We start from the raw sequence: 19,733 nt of genomic DNA, 5'->3' as shown, positions 1-19,733 counted from the left end.
TTCAGAAAATGGAAGAAGGAACCGTCTGAAAATAACAAGAAACAGCATAAGGAGTGTCAAAGCAAATGCAAGGCGCAGATTAAGAAGGCCAAGAGGGAGTATGAAAAAAAGATAGCATTAGAGGCAAAAAAACATAGTAAAAAATTTTTTCGGTATATTAAAAGCAGGAAGCCGGCAAAAGAATCGGTTGGGCCGCTGGATGACCGAGGGGTAAAAGGGGCGATCAAGGAAGACAAAGACGTAGTGGAGAGACTGAATGAATTCTTTGCTTCGGTCTTCACCGAGGAAGATTTGGGTGGGATACCGGTGTCGGAAATGGTATTTCAAGCGGACGAGTTCGGAGAACTTACTGACTTCACGGTAAACCTGGAGGACGTAAATGGGCAGTTCGGCAAACTGAAGAGTAGCAAATCTCCTGGACCGGATGGTATTCATCCTAGAGTACTGATAGAACTGAAAAACGAGCTTGCGGAGCTACTGCTAGTGATATGCAACTTATCCTTAAAATCGAGCGTGGTACCGGAAGATTGGAGGGTGGCCAATGTAACGCCCATTTTTAAAAAAGGCTCCAGGGGAGATCCGGTAAATTATAGACCGGTGAGTCTGACGTCGGTGCCGGGGAAAATGGTAGAGGCTATTATCAAAAACAAAATTACAGAGCACATCCGAGGACATGGATTACTGAGACCAAGTCAGCATGGCTTTTGTGTGGGGAAATCTTGCCTGACCAATTTACTTCAATTCTTTGAAGGAGTGAACAAACATGTGGACAAAGGGGAGTCGGTTGATATTGTGTATCTGGATTTTCAAAAGGCGTTTGACAAGGTACCTCATGAAAGGCTACAGAGGAAATTGGAGGGTCATGGGATAGAAGGAAATGTCCTATTGTGGATTAAAAACTGGTTGAAGGATAGGAAACAGAGAGTGGGGTTAAATGGGCAGTATTCACAATGGAGAAGGGTAGTTAGTGGGGTTCCTCAGGGGTCCGTGCTAGGACCACTGCTTTTTAATATATTTATAAATGATTTAGAGATGGGAGTAACTAGCGAGGTAATTAAATTTGCTGATGACACAAAGTTATTCAAAGTCGTTAAATCGCGACAGGATTGTGAAAAATTACAAGAGGACCTTACGAGACTGGGAGACTGGGCAGCTAAATGGCAGATGATGTTTAATGTGAGCAAGTGCAAGGTGATGCATGTGGGAAAAAAAGAACCCGAATTATAGCTACGTCATGCAAGGTTCCACGTTAGGAGTTACAGACCAAGAAAGGGATCTGGGTGTCGTCGTCGATAACACACTGAAACCTTCTGCTCAGTGTGCTGCTGCGGCTAAGAAAGCGAATAGAATGTTGGGTATTATCAGGAAAGGTATGGAAAACAGGTGTGAGGATGTTATAATGCCGTTGTATCGCTCCATGGTGTCTTTTTTAAAAATGGGCGTTACCTTGAGTATTGTGTTCAATTCTGGTCGCCGCATCTCAAGAAAGATATAGTAGAATTGGAAAAGGGTGCAGCGAAGGGCGACTAAAATGATAGCGGGGATGGGACGACTTCCCTATGAAGAAAGACTAAGGAGGCTAGGGCTATACAGCTTGGAGAAGAGACGGCTGAGGGGAGACATGATAGAGGTATATAAAATAATGAGTGGAGTGGAACAGGTGGATGTGAAGCGTCTGTTCACGCTTTCCAAAAATACTAGGACTAGGGGGCATGCGATGAAACTACAGTGTAGTAAATTTAAAACAAATCGGAGAAAATTTTTCTTCACCCAACGTGTAATTAAACTCTGGAATTCGTTGCCGGAGAAAGTGGTGAAGGCGGTTAGCTTAGCAGAGTTTAAAAAGGGGTTGGACGGTTTCCTAAAGGACAAGTCCATAAACCGCTACTAAACGGACTTGGAAAACTCCAAAATTCCAGGAATAACATGTATAGAATGTTTGTACGTTTGGGAAGCTTGCCAGGTGCCCTTGGCCTGGATTGGCCGCTGTCGTGGACAGGATGCTGGGCTCGATGGACCCTTGGTCTTTTTCCCAGTATGGCATTACTTATGTACCCTCCACTTCCCAACATGCAAAGACATCAAATATATATTTGTTGCATTTGTATCCCACATTTTCCCACCTATTTGCAGGCTCAATGTGGCTTACATTGTTCTGTAATGGCGATCGCCATTTCCGGAATGAGAAATACAGAGTTATATTGCATTAAAGTTCATAGGTGACAGAGTAGATTAGGCAATCAAGTATAAAGAATTCATTTTTGTGATGAGAAATAAAATGGTATTGCGTTAAAGTTCAATCATGATAGAGTAACTTAGGCAGTCAAGAATAGAGAGTTCCGTTTTGTCCAGTTCTGGTATGAGTTTTGTTGTCTGGTATTTAGGATGGATCATTGTGGTATGCCTTATTGAACAGGTTGGTTTTTAGTAATTTTTGGAAATTAGTTATGTCGTGTATTGTTTTTGTGGCTTTTGGTAGTGCATTCCATAGTTGCATGCTTATGTAGGAGAAGCTGGATTCATATGTTAGTTTATATTTTAGTCCTTTGCAGCTGGGGTAGTGGAGATTAAGGAATGTATGTGATGATCTTTTTAGTATTCCTGGTTGGTAAGTCTATGAGGTCTGACATGTAGACTGGGGCTTCGCCATGTATGATTTTATGAACCAGAGTGCAGATTTTGAACGTAATACGTTCTTTAAATGGGAGCCAATGTAGTTTTTCTCTTAGGGGTTTGGCGCTTTTGTATTTCGTTTTCCCAAATATGAGTCTGGCTGCTGTGTTTTGAGTAGTTTGGAGTTTCTTAATGATTTGTTCTTTGCATCTGGCATAGATTGCATTACAGTAATCTAGTCGACTTAGTACTATTGATTGTACCAGGCTACAGAATGTTACCCTTGAGAAGAAATGTTTTATTCTTTTGAGTTTCCACATTGAGTGGAACATTTTCTTTGTTGTGTTTTTCACATAGCTTTCTAGAGTGAGATTTTGATCAATTGTAACTCCTAGAATTTTCAGGCTATCTGAAACAGGAAGGGCAAAGTTTGGGGTGTTTTTAGTGGTGGGTTTGTTTGTGTTGTGTTGTGATGAGAGGATGAGACATTGTGTTTTTTCTGCGTTTTTAGTTGGAATGCATCCACCCATGAGTTCATGATTTGGAAGCTGTGTTTGATTTCATTTGTGATTTCTGTTAAGTCATGTTTGAACAGGATGTAGATCGTGACACCATCTGCGTAGATGAAAGGATTGAGGGCTTGGTTGGATAGCGATTTGGCTAGAGGTGTCATCATTAGGTTGAAAAGGGTCAGTGAAAGTGGTGATCCTTGGGGTACTCCGCATTCTGGTTTCCATGGTGGTGATGTATTCGAATGTGATATCACTTGGTATGTTCTTGCAGTAAGGAAGCCTTTGATCCAACTAAGTACGTTTCCTCCAATCCCGAAGTAGTCTAGGATATTTATAGTATTTTGTGGCTTACCATGTCGAATGCGCTGGACATGTCGAATTGTAGGAGAAGTACACTATTGCCAGTTGCAATTGCTTGCTTGAATTTGGTTAGGAGAGTGATTAGTAATGTTTCGGTGCTGTGGTTGGATCGAATCCTGATTGTGATTCATGTAATATTGAGAAATTGTGTAAGTAATTGGTAAGTTGTTTGGTTAGCATACTTTCCATTAGTTTGACTGCCAGAGGGATAGATGCTACTGGTATCAGTTTCTTCTATATCTGCATCAAAACCTGGACTACACTTCCTAAGACCTAGAACTGACCTCTTTCACTCTTGTGTTTCTATTTTTGACTTTTGTGGACGTTCTTTCTCGCTTTGCTTGGTTCGATGCATCTTCCCTTGTTATCCACCATTAGTGGGCGTAAGATATAAGTTAAACATATGCATCCAGCTTCCCCTACATAAGCACGCAGCTATGGAATGCACTACCACTTGGCGTGGGAAAAATCGAGTGACCTAACTAACTTTCGGAGATCACTGAAGACCAGCCTGTTCAAAAGGCATACCACAACGATACAGCCTAACTACCAGACAACAAAAACTCAAGCCTGAACTAGATAAAACCCAACTCTCTACACTTGACTACCAAAGTCTACTCTACCACGAATGAACTCTAACGCAATACATGTAGGAGGTGGAGGCCTCCCAATTATTTAATATACAGAATAATTCCTCATATTGGACAGGGAGAAATGGAGGTTTCTCTCTTTCCAAAAACAGGGGAAAGCTTGCTGGAATAGCAATTCACTCCCACCCTTTCTCTCTCCTCTTGCATAACAATTTCTCCCACTAAGTGTGTATGGCCTAATGGAATTCCTGAGACAGAGTTTCTTTCCCATGTCCTTTGAGGAAAGACCACTTCAAAGACTCTTTTTGTTGTAATTGTAAGAGGACATAACACATAACACTTGCAGAAGACATCTTTCTGTCTAACACAAAAGATCCATACTGTATCTCACAAAGGAGAGGCAGACTGAACTCCTTTAAGAAAAGGATCTCTGGAGCCAAATGGCAAGTTTTATGACAGGCAACAATAGTTCTCTCTGACACAAAGAAAACCCATGTTATAATATCAACACAGGATCTGAGCAGGCAAGAGAGAAATCTAACACCTATCTGTAGGGAAGCAGTTTTGGTCTTTAGAATAAGAATGACTTGGCTATCAGAAGCCTGAGAAAGCCATGACCTCCAAAAGGAAAGTAATTAACTCTTGCCTCCTCTTCTTAGAATTTAGAATAATAAATAAGAATAAAAGGAAAATATATTAAAACAAAAAGATCCAAAAGACCTGAAATATTATTTTGAAGGTATGACCAGAGAAGAGAGATATTAATCTAAAAACACCCTGTCACTTCATGACAATAGACCAAAATGTAACTTCTAAAAGAAATGTAAACATATGCCATGCACATCATTTGTCATAAAGATCCTGACTGTATCCTGGACTGTATTTACAAGATGCTAATTAGGAGGGAAAAGTCCCTCCCTCTCTCTTGCTCTTTGTACTATAAGAGAAAGAAAGTTCTATATATTATGTCTTTGCCAGATAAGAAGTTGGTCAGTGTATAGTGCACTCTGCCCCATTCCCATGGGATAGAGAGCCCATTCCATTGTCAATACATGTTTTCTCCTCTTTTCTATACTAGACTATACTTGACTATTTTCTTATTTTTTTATCCTAATCTCTGGATAATTAAATAAACCAGTGTTAACCCCAGGAAGCGCTTCCTTGGTCTCTTTTTGTCTTTGTTGCAGTCTAAATAGTGCTACAGCTGTCTGGTTCTTTAAGGTACCGGTTGAGGGGATTGTATTGTGTGAGTAGTGCCCAGCTGTGATTAGAGACTCTGGAGGCGTGGCACGAAAAGCAACAAACAACCACTTTATCTCTAATTCCAAATATGAACTCTTTATACTTGACTGTTTAATCTACTATGCCAATCATGATCTCTAATGTAATACCACTTGTATCTCTCACTCCAGAAATGTAAGCCACATTGAGCCTGCAAATAGGTGGGAAATGTGGGATACAAATGCAACAAATAAATAAAAACTATCTAACCTTCTGAAAGCACCTGAAGGCTCACCTCTTCAGAAGACACATCCCCGCTGAACCTACCTAATCATCCAGCTGACCGACCATATCTACCCATACATTAGGCAGCTGAATGGAAAAGGCACAAGATCAGTGACCAAACCGAATCCAAACACCTAATACACCTCCCGAATCCTATAACTCTACCCATTCTAACCTCCCTAAATATTCTCAACCAGGACCCATTACAATTCCATTGACTCATACATTCTCTAAGCTATCCATTACTTATTGTGTAGACTCTATAACATACCCACTTCCTCCCAAACTGTAACCCTGCCTGACCAATGTTGTAACCTTATCCGACTATGTTGTAACTAATAACTATCGTTCAATGAATCATGTAAACCCCATTGAACATCCTGAGGACTTAAAGGACTTAACCTGGCTCAACACTTCTCTCACATTGAACCTGCCAGTAGGTGGAAAAATGCAGGATACAAACGCAATAAGTAAATAATAAATACAGCACTGGAGCAACCAAAGCTTCACCTGTCTTTTGCCATTTGTGAGTCACAGACCGTTGAATTCTGTTCGGCATTGACCTCAGTTCCCACTACTCCTGCCCAAGATAACACCTCAACAGCCATGTTGTGTTTCCATCCTCTTTCTATTAAGGCATCCCTTGTATCTATCCCACGCATTTTTTAATTTGCTCAGTTTTTGACTCTATCATGTCTACTACCCTCTCTGTGAAAAGTATTTCCTGACGTTACTCCTAAGTCTACCTCCCTGCAACCTCCATTCATGTCCTCTAGTTCTACTACACCTATGGTAGAAGTTTGTTTGAATATTAACACCTTTCAAGTACTTATCACCTCTCTTCTTTTCTCTAGTGTATACATATTCAAGTCCTCCAGTCTCTTATGGCACAAACCCTGTACCATTTTAGTGCCTTCCTCTGAATCACCTTCCTCTGAACTGCCTCACGTAGAGGTAATTATGCTGCCAGCTGCAGTACTTTAAACAAAAGTATCAAGATGCTGATTTTTTCTTTCCAAGCTACTGGGAGCCAGTGTAGCATTTTTAAAATGCTTGTGATATCTTAACTCCAATCAGTAACCTAACTAGTACATTTTGAATAATCTTGCTGTTTTTTTTAAAGAAGCTACTGGTGTTAAAACTAATTATTGTAAAACAGATCACTTGAGATTCCTCTACTCAAATCAAACCACTTGAGAGTTCTTATCTCTAAAACACATCTATCAACTCTGATTTGATAAATAGAAATGAAGCCATTTTAATAGATTTGCTGTAACACCAATCCCCTTACCTTTTGCATTAATATACAATGCATGGTAATGTCAAAGGCACAATCAACAGACTAGTGGCAAAATATGGTGGAAAGTACCAGACAAAGGAGCAAATAGTCCAAATATAGAAGCTCTTTATTACAGAAACTTGCATATAGGACTTGACATGAGTCATGTTTCGACACTTCCTTCCTCAGGAGGCCATAAAAGCTACAAGACATAATATGACAATATGACCATACAAATAAATATAAGCAAATAATATACAAAATCAAAAACAAAATGAAAAAGAAAACATGAATAATGAGGTATGCGATTACAAAAGTGCCTGGAATAGACTTTCTGAGCTGGTACGTCAAGCTCCATCTCCGGCCGTCTTCAAATCTAGGCTAAAAAAAAGCCCACCTTTTTGATGCTGTTTCTAACTCCTAACCCTTACTCACTTGTTCAGTTCCCATGTTTTATCATTCCCACCTTAGTAATTCCCTTATCTCTTGTCCTGTTTGTCCTAATTAGATAGTCCCTTAGCGACAGATCTTTCAGTCTCTTTATGTCCAGGGTACAGTACTGTGTATGTCTAGTAGTGCTATTGAAATGATAAGTAGTAGTAGGGGAGCTGTATCAGATCCAAAATCTATGAAAAAGCAACCATAACATGTAAATGAACTATAAATAAATGTACAAGCCAAAAAATTGCATATCTATGTAACATATGATAAAATATATAAATGATGGAAAAGCCTTCTCAGCACAAAGTAAATTATAATGTGAATCTTCTGCATGTGGATCCATATGATGTAAATCCTCCAATATCACATATGAAATAAATGTGTGTCATGGAAAAAAACACTGTGGTCTAATTAGAGAAAACAACACCACTAAAAAAAAGGTCTTATGCCCCACCAAACGCTTACCTTGGTTTTCTCCAGAACTTCGGATCCTTAAACGCGAAGGATGAAAACTGGAAAGGAGATGGCGCAAATCTCACCTGGATGAAGACAGGCTAAACTGCAGGAAGCACATGGCAAAGTACCGCCAAGCCTTAACAGCAACCAAAAAACTGTATTTCTCTCAATGCATTGCACAGGCTGCCAACCAAGCAGCTGTTCTGTAAACAGCCTACTGCAACCCCCACAACAGAAACAGCCTAAACTGAACTGCAATGATTTTGCTGCATACTTTGCCAACAAAATTAAAAGTCTCCACCAGGATTTACAGGCAATCCCACCCAGTGCCCAACCAGTGAACCAGGGGTGCACAAACTCACCCCCTCCTAACAGAGACAGATGGAACACTTTTAACCTAATGACAGAGGCCAGCCTTGACAAAATCCTAAGAGACCTTCGACCAACTACCTGCTCCCTCGATCCCTGCCCATCAAAGATAGTGCAGCAGACAAGAAGGCGCCATAAAAATTGTGAACACCTCTCTTTCTACTGGGCAACTACCAACAGCATTAAAAAGGGCAGTGGTTTGCCCTCTGCTGAAGAAATACAACCTTGACCAGGACAAACTTGAAAGTTACAGGCCAGTATCCAACATCCCGTTTCTAGGGAAACTCATAGAACAAACAGTCTGTGTTCAACTTAATGAATGGCTAGAAAAGAGTAACTAGCTAGATCCATGTCAATCTGGATTCAGACCTGGTTATGGAACACAAACGGTCCTCGTATCCCTGCTAGATGATCTTCACAAAAACCGAGACAAGGGATTTGCCTCGATGTTAGTACTGCTAGATTTCTCAGCAGCTTTTGACACTGTGGATCATGATATCTTGCTAGCACAACTGACAGAAACAGGTATCAATGGAACAGTACTTGCCTGGTTCAGATCCTATCTATCAGACAGGCAACAATCCATAATGATTGGCAGCAACTCATCACCATCATGGACACTGACCTGTGGGGTACCATAAGGATCGATACTGTCACCTATTCTGTTCAATATCTACCTCAAGCCACCAGCTGAGCTGATTCAGTCAATGGACACTCAGTTCTACATCTATGCGGATGATGTGCAGCTACTCATACCATTGAACCTGACTTACCTACAGCCTTGAATAAACTGATCACTTGTCTAACATCAATTCAAGAATGGGCTAAACACAACAAACTTTCCCTGAACCCAAGTAAAACCAAGCTTCTCTGGGTCTCTAACACAAGTGGATACATACCTGACATCAAAATCACTTTTGGGAAGTATGAACTCCCCCTCAAATCACTAGTCAGGAACCTTGGAATACAGTTAGATTCAACACTCTGATTCCCCAAATCCAAGCAACCTTCAAGAGCTGCTTCTACTATTTGCGACAGCTATGCTGCTCTCTCCTTACATCGAGACGGTAAATCTTATCCCAGTTGTGCATGCCATGGTAACATCAAGACTGGATTACTGCAATGCAACAACAACAAACATTTCTAAAGCGCTACTAGAGTTACGCAGCGCTGTACAATTCAAACATAGAAGGACAGTCCCTGCTCAAAGAGCTTACAATCTAAAAGACAAGAGAACAATCTAAAGACAAGTGAACAATCTAGAGGACGAGTGAACAGTTAATCTGATAGGGTGGATGGATTGGGGCATTTTATATTTCTTGAGCGGTTAGGCGCCGAAGGCAGCATTGAAGAGGTGAGTTTTAAGCAGAGATTTGAAGATGGGTAGGGAGGGGGCATGGCGTATGGGTAAAGGAAGATTGTTCCTATACAATGCACTATACAATGGTCTGACTACAAAGGGCCTGCACCAGCTCCAGTTGATTCAGAATGCAGCAGCAAGACTCATAGAAGGTTGCAAGCAATGTGACCACATCACACCATTTTTGCAAAAACTTCATTGGCTACCAGTACAATACAAGGCTAAATTTAAAACTCTATGTCTGATCTTCAAGGTCCTGAAAGGAAATGGCCCTGAGTATCTAAAGAACAGGATGATCCTCCACACACCGCCAAGGACACTAAGGTCCTCCCAAGGACTTTCACTAACTACACCCTCTCCAAAAGACATTACACAATGTGATACCAGCAAGCGAGCCTTCTCTGGAGTAGCCCCCATACTCTGGAATGCATTGCCTGAAAGGCTCTGCTTAACACAAGACTATCTCTACTTCAGGAAGCAGGTGAAAGCTTGGCTCTTCAACCAAGCTTTTAACGGAAGAAGTAACTAACTTGTTAGTCTCACTCAGTGGTGTTCCTAGCGTCGACGACACCCGGGGCGGATCGCCGATGCGCCCCCCCCCCCCCGGTGCAGCGCCCCCCCCCGGCGAAATGACACCCCCCCCCGGGTGCACGCTGCTAGGGGGGGTGCCGCAGCGCGCACCTGTCGGCTGTGAGTTCGAATCACTAGGCGAAATTCTCTCATTCCCTGCAGCTCCCTCCTCTGCCCTGGAACAGGAAGTAAACTGTTCCGGGGCAGAGGGAGGGAGCTGCAGCAAACGAGAGAATTTAGCGTAGCGATTCGAAGTCGCAGCCGACAGGGGCGCGCCACGGCGCCCCCCAGCGGTGTGCACCCGGGGCGGACCGCCCCCACCGCCCCCCCTTGGTACGCCACTAGTCTCACTCACACACACAAGGAGTGACTCGGGCTGCACATACTGCAGAGGGACATGTTTATCCACTCCTCCATGTGCAACTTTCTTCAAATCAGTCACCTTACTTTCTAATTCTTCCTACTTTCGTACCCATCTATATGTTACAACTTTGCCTTACCCTTCACTACCAGTTATAATGTTTTATTACGTACTGTGTTGTCATTGCTAGTATCCCATGCCATACTTTGTATTGTTTTCGAATATTTTTACTTCTCTAATTGCCTATTGCTCATATTTGATCTATTCTTACTGTACACCGCCTTGAGTGAACTCCTTCAAAAAGGCGGTAAATAAATCCTAATAAATAATAAATACATATCTGTGTTAGACTAAATCAAAAACAGTCATTACTCTGTAACAGCTTTAAAGTAAGGAAACACCACCCGCTGACCAAACTAGAGAAACACTTCATGAAATACAGTTTTACAGACTTAAAAACCCACTGTTTTATCACAGTGTGTTAGAATAGTATTTGGAGAGTATGAGAATAGGATACATCTTGATTTTTCTGGATTTAACGCTATTATTCTGCAGCCATGATGTCAATTGCATCAATTTAGAATTAACAGCAGCAATTACTGTAGAGTTGTGGTGATCTAAAGTATGTAGTAACTGAATGTTGTCTGCATATACGTAGATAGTAAATCCTAGTGATTGTGCCAAAGTGAGGAAAGGTGCCATGGGTATGTTGAAAAGCATTGGGGATAGGATAGAACCTTGTGGTACTCCCGAGTGTAGTAAGAATGAAGTGGACTACATAGAGGTGGTTGAAAGGATTTGACTGGAACTATTTGAATGTTGTGCTGTGATAATCTGTCTAGTAGAATGGTATGGTGTATCAGATCAAATGCCACCGTTAAATCAAGTGATAAGTACAGAGCTATTAGCATCCAGTTGGCGATAGATGGACGTAGTGATTGCTAACAAGGTGGTTTCAGTGCTGTGATGTGTACGAAATCCTGTTTAGTTTGGATGAAGGGTATTAGTTTTTGTTGAGAAGTCTTGAAGCTGAGAAAAAAGTAACTGTCTCAATTATTTCCATGACAAAAGGGAAATTAGCTGCTGCTACTAACTGTAAGTGGTTTGGAACTATCCTTCAGTTTAGGTCTGATGGCAGCAAGTTTCCAATCATCAGGAACAGTCCCAGATGAAAGGGTTGAGGAGATCATCTATAAGAGAAAAGGGTGGAGGTGAGTAAAAAAAAAAAAAATCATTTAAGAAGGTTTGAAGGAACAGGGTCATGTAGGGCTGTAGTAAGATTCATTCCTGAAATTAGTTTACTCAGAGTGGCTACTGAAGGTGGAAAACGTGCTCAATGGTACATAAGTACATAAGTACATAAGTAGTGCCATACTGGGAAAGACCAAAGGTCCATCTAGCCCGCATCCTGTCACCGACAGTGGCCAATCCAGGTCAAGGGCACCTGGCACGCTCCCCAAACGTAAAAACATTCCAGACAAGTTATACCTAAAAATGAGGAATTTTTCCAGTCCATGTTTTTGCATTCAGTTGATCTTATATCGTATTTAACGGGGGGTAAAGTGACCTTACTATGGAAAAAAAACCTGCAAGTTCCTGATTTTGAAGGAAGATTAGTTCCAGGTTGTCTACTTGTCGCAGTATTCAGGGCTTTGGTAATTTAAGGTATAGGAGGCTGTCTTTTTAGCAGTTTGTACAGCTAACTTGAATGACTGCAGTGTCTTTGTAATTAGCTAAAGTAATGGAGGATGGTCGACGTTTCCAATGACGCTCTGCCTGCCTGACTTCACATTTTAGTTGAAGTGACTTCGTGAACCATGATTCACTATGGCGTCTTGAAGTCATATTAATTGGGGCTAATGTATCATCTTAATTAGCACCGGTCCCAGTACAGATCCCTGTGGCACTGCACTGTTCACCCTCCTGAGCTCCTCCATTGAGAAAAATGGCCATTTAACCCTACCCTCTGTTTTCTGTCCAATAACCAATTCCTAATCCCACCAGAACATTGCCTCCTATCCCATGACTCTTTAATTTTCTCAGGAGTCAAAAGCTGTTGGAAATCTAGATACACTACGTCAACCAGGACACCTTTATCCACATGTTTATTTCGCCTTCATTTCCTTGTTTTGCGCCCCATAGCATGTACCCTGCATCTCCTCAACACCAACCCCCTGTAGAACTCCACAAAACACTGTCCCCCACCACCCCCCTAAACCTTAACCTTTTCTCTACCGTTTCCCAAGCAGTCTTCTCCTCTTCTAGTATTCCTGCCATCAGCATTCACATCCCCCTCTCCTTCCCCATAAATCACTGGGAGCCCACCTGTGTTGTGTTTCAGATTGTCCCCTTCCTCCTCCATCTGTGTCTTATCAAGCCTGTCAAGGAAGGGGCCACTGGCCACACATTTGGGGCAGGAGCGTAGGCGTGAGTCCCTCAGAAGAGCTGCAAGCAGGCTATTCCCCTTGCAGATTCCAGACATGTTGCTAAAGTCACTTTTAGACACCTAAACTTCCGAAGCCAAACAATTGCATCAATGTGCAGAAAAGCCCCAGGCCAAGCAAGGTCGCATTTGCTCCGTTCCCCCCCAGCCCTGATTCAGCTCCAGGACTCCCTTCTTGAAAGCATTTTCCAGAACTGTCTCCTCATTTGAAATGAGGGAGGGCATATGTAGCCCGGCCGTGTCCTTACTATGCAGTAAACAAAGACTCCCCGGCCTTCAGCCCCTGCTCTTCCCTCCCACCCCAAGCTCAAGAGCCCCCGTGCATTTCCCTCCCCCTCCCGGGCGATCAGGTGACGGCGCTGCTGGAAGGAATTTGACACCGGGCTGCAGGTTCAGGACACAGGAGGCTGATGGCTTCGCAGAGCTGCGATGGAACGTCCCCGGGAAGCAGAGGCCACTTCTTGCCACCCCCGGGCTGAGGGGCCGCCGACTCTTGCACTGTGCCAGGAGGACACCCAGGTCTCCTCTGCTGCTGCTCGGCACCGGAATCCCGGGATCGCATCTTACGCTCAGATCCCTTCTTATACTGCAACAGGGACACCCAGATCCTGGTCCGGAGAAAGGCCCAGTCAGTCTGCTGGAGGGAAAAGTTTCAGATCGTGGTCGGGACGGGAGCCACAGGTCAGTGCAAAAAACTTATAGCTCTGCTCTCCCCCCCCCCCCCCCCCCCAAACAAATCCACAGATCACACCACAACACGGTCAGATCCCATTCTGATGCACTTAAACATCTAGACCTCTGGTATCCAAGAAATTCACCCTCCCTTACTTATACCTTTCTATTGGACAATTTATTTTCTGAGTAGCTGAGGTCAGGGCACCCTTTCCACTTTAACAGTTCATAATGTACTATTGGAGGTCAGTCTGTGTCTACATAGAGGGGACCAGAGAAACATGGAAGCAGGTGCATAATAGTCTTTTGCCTGCACTGTCTTAATTTTACCAAGGGTAGGTATCAGCTGTTTAACCTGAACACAAGCTGCATGGTCTTCTGACACAGATATCTTACTGAGATGCTCATTTTTGGGCAGCAGGTGCTCCTGCACACAAATACTGAACTTACCTTGCTGCACCATATGCCTGGGTCAGTAGTAAAGCTCCATCTCTGGCCACCTTCAAATCTAGGCTAAAAGGCCACCTTTTTCAGGCTGCTTTTAACTCCTAACTCCTATTCACTTGTTCAGAACATAGGTCTGTTTTATCCCACCATGACGTTTAATGTGAAAGTGCAAAGTGATGCATGGGGGAAAGAGGAACCCGAATTATAGCTACGTCATGCAAGGTTGCCCATTAGGAGTCACGGACCAAGAAAGGGATCTAGGTGTCGTCGTTAATGATACGTTGAATCCTTCTGCTCAGTGTGCTGCTGTGGCTAAGAAAGCAAATAGAATGTTAGGTATTATTAGGAAAGGAATAGAAAACAAAAATGAGGATGTTATAATGCCTTTGTATCGCTCCATCAAATATTGTGTTCAATTCTGGTCGCCGCATCTCAAAAAAGATATAGTGGAATTAGAAAAGGTGCAGAGAAGGGCGACTAAAATGATAAAGGGGATGGGACGACTTCCCTATGAGGAAAGGCTAAAGCAGCTAGGGCTCTTCAGCTTGGAGAAAAGGCGGCTGAGGGGAGATATGATAGAGGTCTATAAAATAATGAATGGAGTTGAACGGGTAGATGTGAAGCGTCTGTTCACGCTTTCCAAAAATACTAGGACTAGGGGGCATGCGATGAAGCTACAATGTAGTAAATTTAAAATGAACCGGAGAACATTTTTCTTCACTCAACGTGTAATTAAACTCTGGAATTCGTTGCCAGAGAATGTAGTAAAGGCGGTTAGCTTAGCGGAGTTTTAAAAAGGTTTGGACGGCTTCCTAAAGGAAAAGTCCATAGACCGTTATTAATGGACTTGGGGAAAATCCTCTATTTCTGGGATAAGCAGTATAAAATGTTTTGTACATTTTTGGGATCTTGCCGGGTATTTGTGATCTGGATTGGCCACTGTTGGAAACAGGATGCTGGGCTTGATGGACCTTTGGTCTTTCCCAGTATGTCAATACTTATGAACTTATGTTCATACGTTCAGTGAATCCAGACTTCCCCAATTTGACTGCCCCTATCGGACTGACCGTTCACTTGTCTATTAGATTGTAAGCTCTTTGAGCAGGGACTGTCTCTCTTTGTTAAATTGTACAGCGCTGCATAACCCTAGTAGCGCTCTAGAAAGGTTAAGAAGTAGTAGTAGTAGTATGTACTTATATGACACAGACGTTCAAATATTTGAAAGGTATTAATCCGCAAACGAATCTTTTCCGGAGATGGGAAGGCGGTAGAACAAGAGGACATGAAATGAGATTGAAGGGGGGCAGACTCAGGAAAGATGTCAGGAAGTATTTTTTCACGGAGAGGGTGGTGGACGTTTGGAATGCCCTCCCGCGGGAGGTGGTGGAGATGAAAATGGTAACGGAGTTCAAACATGCGTGGGATATGCATAGAGGAATCCTGTGCAGAAGGAATGGATCCTCAGAAGCTTAGCTGAAATTGGGTGGCGGAGCAGGTGGGGGAAGAGGGGGTGGTGGTTGGGAAGCAAGGATAGGGGGGGCAGACTTATACGGTCTGTACCAGAGCCGGTGATGGGAGGCGGGACTGGTGGTTGGGAGGCGGGAAATACTGCTGGGCAGACTTATGGTCTGTGCCCTGAAAAGGACAGGTACAAATTCAAGGTAAGGTATACACATATGAGTTTGTCTTGGGCAGACTGGATGGACCATGCAGGTCTTTTTCTGCCGTCATCTACTATGTTACATAGAGGCATATTTTCAAAGCACTTTGGGAGGCTAAGTTCCATAGGTTTCTATGGAACTTTGGGAGGCTAAGTGCTTTGAAAATGAGCCTATCTGTAAGTTAATTCCCTAATCCCTGTTTGTCTTGATTAGATTGTAAGCACTGTTAAGCAGGGACTCCCTCTTACATTTATTTATTTATTTATTTATTATTTATTTGTAGCATTTGTATCCCACATTTTCCCACCAATTTGCAGGCTCAATGTTGCTTACATTTACCGTAATGGCAATTGCCATTTCCGGTTAACATAATTACAAATGGTATTGCATTAAGGTGCGTACATACATGGTAAAGAATAATACGCTATGGTATTGCATATAAATTCCTGAGTAATAGGTTGGATTGTAACCTATGTTAGGTCATCACTTATAGATAAATCATTTTCGCCATTAGGGTTAAAGTGGTAGTGCTTTTCATTAATAGCAATGAGGTTAGTCAGTCAGGTGGTAAAAGTTTGGTTCTGTCTAGTTCATGATCAGTCTTATTATTTAGTAATTAGGATGGTTGTTTATGGTATGCCTTCTTGAATAGGTCAGTTTTCAGTAGCCTTCGGAAGATAGCTAGGTCTTGCGTTGTTTTTATGGCCTTCGGTTGCGTATGTGGACTTGTATTTTAGTCCTTTACAGTTGGGGTAGTGGAGGTTGAGGAATGTGCGAGCTGATCTTTTTGCGTTCCTGGTAGGTAGGTCTATAAGGTCTGACATATAGTTTGGGGCTTCCCCGTGTATAATTTTGTGGACCAGGGTGCAAACTTTGAACGCAATTCGTTCTTTTAATGGAAGCCAATGTAGTTTTTCTCTTAGGGGTTTGGCACTTTCATATTTCACTTTCCCAAATATGAGTCTGGCTGCTTTGTTTTGGGCTGTTTGAAGCTTGTTAATGATTTGTTCTTTGCATCCGGCATAAATGGCATTACAGTAGTCTAAGAGGCATATTTTCAAAGCACTTTGGGAGGCTAAGTTCCATAGGTTTCTATGGAACTTTGGGAGGCTAAGTGCTTTGAAAATATGCCTCTAAGTGGCTTAGCACCATTGATTGTACCAGGTTGCGGAATATTTCCCTTGGGAAGAAAGGTTTGATCCTTTTAAGTTTCCACATTGAGTGGAACATTTTCTTTGCTGTATTTTTCGCATGGTCTTCGAGTGTGAGATTTCGGTCAATTGTGACTCCCAGAATTTTCAGACTGTCAGAGACCGGAAGGGTGTAGTCTGGGGTGTTTATGGTATTGTGTTTATTTGTGTTATATTGTGAAGATAGGATGAGCCACTGTGTCTTTTCTGCGTTTAGCTTTAGTTGGAATGCGTGCGCCCATGAATTCATTATTTGGAGGCTATGTTTGATTTCATTTGTGATTTTGGTTAGATCGTGTTTGAACGGGATGTATATCGTGACATCGTCTGCATAGATGTACGGGTTGAGTCCTTTGTTGGATAGCGATTTGGCTAAAGGTGTCATCATTAAGTTAAAAAGGGTTGGTGAGAGCGGTGATCCTTGTGGTACTCCACATTCGGGTTTCCATGGTGTTGACGTTTTTGATTTTGAAATCACTTGATAAGTTCTTGCTGTTAAGAAGCCATTACACCATCTTAGTACGTTTCCTCCAATCCCGAAGTAGTCTAGGATGTTCGAGAGTATGTGGTGGCTGACCATGTCGAACGCGCTGGACATATCAGATTGTAGGAGCAGCACATTGTTTCCGGTTGCAATTAGTTGTTTGAATTTGGTTATGAGAGAGGTTAGCACTGTTTCAGTGCTATGGTTGGATCGGAATCCTGACTGTGATTCATGTAATATTGTGAATTTTTTAAGTAGTTGGTAAGTTGTTTGGTTACCATACTTTCCTTTAGTTTGACGATCAGGGGATGGATGCTACTGGTCGGTAGTTGGTTGTGTCGTTTAATTTTTTCTTTAAGTCTTTGGGTATAGGTGAGTAGTATATTTCCTTTGTCCTCAGGGAAAAGTCCGTGTTGTAGCATGTAGTTCAGGTGTGACGTGAGATCTGTTATGAAGCATTTGGGGGCTGACCTTATTAGGTTGCTGGGACAAATATCCAGTTTGGAGTGAGTTTTGGAGAATTTGTTGATTGCTTGAGCGACGGTTTCTTCAGTTAGTAGATCGAATTTAATCCAGATTCGATCTGCTGGGTATTCATCGGGAGTTGGATCCAGGCAATCCATAAATTTTTCGTGATCAGTAGTATTGAATGGTAGTGTGGCTCGTAGTTTTATATTTTCTCATTGAAGTATTTGGCGAGATTGTCTGCCGATGGGGTGTCTGTGCTGGTTGTGGTAACTGGTGTGGTGTCTATTAGTTTATTCACAAGTTGGTAGAGTTTATGTGCGTCTTTGTAGTCAGGCCCAATTTTAGTTTTGTAGTATGCTCTTTTGGTTTGTCTAATTGAGTATTTGTATTTTCTTTGTTGTTGTTTCCATGCATGAAGTGTCTGTTCATCTTTCATTTTCTTCCATGCTCGCTCAAGTCTCCTAACATGTGTTTTTAGTAGTTTCAGTTCTTCGTTGAACCAAGGTATAGTGTACAGCTCTTCGTGCATCTAGTAGAGTGACAGAAATGATAAGTAGTAAAACAGTAGACATACTGGTAGATGGACACCAGGTAAAGTAAGACAGGAAGAGTTACTGAGATACTGGTGGATAGGAAATGGGTAATGTGAGACAGGAAGGCTTACTGAAATACCTGTAGATGGACACTGTGTATGGGTATTCTGGGACAGGAAGAGCTATTGACATAATGGTAGATTGACAGCAGGTATTGCGGGACGAGAAGATTTCCTGAGATGCAGGTAGATGGGCACCTGGTATTCTGAAAAGGAAGAGTTATTGAGATACTAATGCATGGGCACTGGGTACTGTGAGACAGGAAGACTTACTCAGATACTAGTAGAAGTCAAGTGTATTCTAGGACAAGAAGTTATTGAGATATTGGTAGGGCCCCGGGTATTGGGTGTCAGGAAATGTTTCTGAGATACTGGTAGGTGGGCACTGGCTATTCTGGGTCAGAAGAGTTACTAAGATATTGTGGATGGGATTTTCATATTTGGGGAGGAAAACTGTTATTTAGGTACTGGTGGATATGCACCGGATGTCATACGCTGTTTGGTGAGATTTGGGAGTTCTGGGAAGGAAACCTGAGGCTTGAAATTTTTCTTTAATAGGGGGTGATAGAGAAGTTGCCCAGCTCTCCAGTGATATTTCCCCCTTTTTCCACAGGAAGCAGCAGGTGGATAGACGGAGCCAGCTGGGTATGATGCCCAGGCTCTGACTGTCAGGAGTGGAGAGCATGAACACTGGACTGGGGCCCAGCAGAAGGAGGGGAGGAACTGCTGCCCTACCCCTGGAGTTGCATGGTGAGTAAGGAGGGCCATGTGTCGGATATCGAGGGGCTGAGGACCGCTATAGTCTTTGGCCTAATGCTTTTTGTTGGGAAGTGTTGAGGGGAGGAGGGATGATCTCACATTTCAATAATTTGTCTCCTCTACAGTTAAGACAGCTTCACTTTTGACCTTGCAAGTATAGACTACTGTAACCTCTTAGCAGAGGTTGGCCAGAAGGAGACCAAGCGATTACCAATTGCACCAGAACACTGCTGTCAAGCTGCTCCATAGAGCAATCAGGCTCACTGGTTTACCTGTCCTCTCAGTTGACTCCCTGTGCCTTTGACCACTTTTCGTAGGTCAGTGTTCAATGTTTTGGGCACCTCCATATGGAACGCTTTGCCTTTGCCATTTCTAAGTTCAAAGCTTTGTTAAAGACTCATCTCTTCTGGGAGGCATTTGATAGCTGATCTAACCACTTTGAGATTGTGCAGTCATTCCCCCCCCTCCACCCCCCACCTCGGCACATATCGGGCACTAGCAGCATTCTTTATTTTTCTTTGTTTCACTTTGTTTTATTTCTTTCTCTTGTTTTGTCTATTATTATTATTATTTATTGCATTTGTATCCCACATTTTCCCA

The 19,733-nt window shown here is 42.6% G+C and overlaps 1 protein-coding gene across 1 annotated transcript in view; it reads left to right on the top strand.

The window, feature by feature from the left end:
- Positions 1–19,733, top strand: part of ST3GAL3 (ST3 beta-galactoside alpha-2,3-sialyltransferase 3) — a 389,817-nt gene that overhangs the window by 369,578 nt on the left and 506 nt on the right. The gene's annotated exons all lie outside the window — the stretch shown is intronic.

The sequence above is a fragment of the Microcaecilia unicolor genome, chromosome 6 (genome assembly GCF_901765095.1).
Source record: "Microcaecilia unicolor chromosome 6, aMicUni1.1, whole genome shotgun sequence".
In the NCBI taxonomy this organism is placed as follows: Eukaryota; Metazoa; Chordata; class Amphibia; order Gymnophiona; family Siphonopidae; genus Microcaecilia; species Microcaecilia unicolor.
This window is presented reverse-complemented; position numbering and strand designations above follow the sequence as displayed.